At 50.3% G+C, this 1,522-nt stretch overlaps 1 pseudogene; it reads left to right on the top strand.

The window, feature by feature from the left end:
* The window catches only part of LOC119367188, a 6,778-nt pseudogene extending 6,049 nt beyond the window's left edge, over nucleotides 1-729 (top strand).
* The last annotated feature ends 793 nt before the right edge of the window (nucleotides 730-1,522 follow it).

Here is a 1,522-nt window from a genome sequence, read left to right as displayed (position 1 = left end):
GCGGCAGACCGGGGCGGCGGCGCGGCGGCGTAGGATCGCGGCGGCGGCGGCGGCACGAGGTGGTGGCGGCGGCGGGTGGCGGCGGCAGCGGCGGCGGCGATGGGATCGCGGCGGCAGCAGCGGCACGTGTTAGGGTTAGGATCGTAGGTATGATACCATATTGGAAACGATTGTTTTGGCAATGCTTCTCGATGTATTGATCTGTGCAAAGCGCGCGTATATATGGAGTACAAAGTGGGCCACAACCTCAACTATACAAAGACTAGGAGGTGGGCCAGACTATACAATAGACATGTACAAACCATATATTCAACAGCAAGCACTCCAACGGCCCCATCTGGGACCACATCCTCGGCTACTGGCAGGAGAGCCAAGCCACCCCGGGGAGGGTCCTCTTCCTACGGTACGAGGAGATGCTGCGTGACCCGGTCGACAGCGTCAGGGAGGTTGCGCGGTTTCTCGAGGTACCGTTCATGGTGACCGAGGAGCGAGGAGGCGGCGGGCCTACTGGAGGACATCATGAAGTTGTGCAGCATCGAGACGCTAAGGGGCGCGAGTGCCGATAAGATGGGCGCGAACGAGGTCTTTGTCAAGTTCCCGCACACATCTTTCTTCAGGAAGGGTGTGGCAGGAGACTGGGTGAACCATATGACGCCGGAGATGGCACAACGCTTCGATGCCATTGTGGAGGAAAAGCTTCATGGGCCAGGCTTGTCTTTTAAGTCTTAGTTACATGTTTTTCAACAATTTTTTTGGGCGTTGGTGTTCCATTATTATCTTCTACCACCATTTTATTCTTTTTAGTTTTATTTGGTTCAAGATTTGCAGTGTTATTATTATTTAATTTGACTTGCTTCGAATAAAGGACAGGGAAATACCTAGAAGAAACGTGCTCGTGTCCTGCACATGATGGCTCTCCCCTCCCTCTCCCCGCCTCCTTCTCCAGTGGATGTCTCTCTCCCTCTCCCCACCTCCTTCTCCAGTGGACGTCTCCCTCCCTTCTCCTTCCCCTCCCCTCGCCGTGGTGTCTCCTCATTGTCAAGTCATCCCTAATGGGTGGGCCTCGCCAGTCATAAAAGCGTTTAAATTGTCTAAAATGGCCACTATCCGAAAGTAGTTTTTAGCAGAAAATTAAGGTTCAGCTGGTTGCTTTTTGTTGAAGTTTTGAAAGTGGTAGTTCAGCGGGACACAAACCTCGATTGTGGTAGTCTTTTGTTAAATAATTCATTTAGTGCATATCCTGCAATGTTCGTTCAACCTATATAAGGAGAATTTACAAGGTTGTTACTTGAAGCTCATGAAGAATTCCACAATGCTGCCTCCTGTTCGTCGATTAGATTTCAAAGAAGGAACTAATACGTCATTATTTGATGTGTGAGATATCTTCTCCATCATCAGCTGGAGCACAAGAACATGTCATTTTTTTATGATTCTCCTTGTCCAGCAAAGATATCTTCCGCCTTGTCCAGCAAACCGCGCGACAACTACACCAACTCAAGCACCCTAGAGTCCTTCTCAAGCT

This window comes from Triticum dicoccoides, chromosome 2B (assembly GCF_002162155.2).
Source record: "Triticum dicoccoides isolate Atlit2015 ecotype Zavitan chromosome 2B, WEW_v2.0, whole genome shotgun sequence".
Taxonomy (NCBI): Eukaryota; Viridiplantae; Streptophyta; class Magnoliopsida; order Poales; family Poaceae; genus Triticum; species Triticum dicoccoides.
The sequence above is the reverse complement of the archived record's forward strand: the minus strand, read 5'-3'. Positions and strand labels throughout refer to the sequence as shown.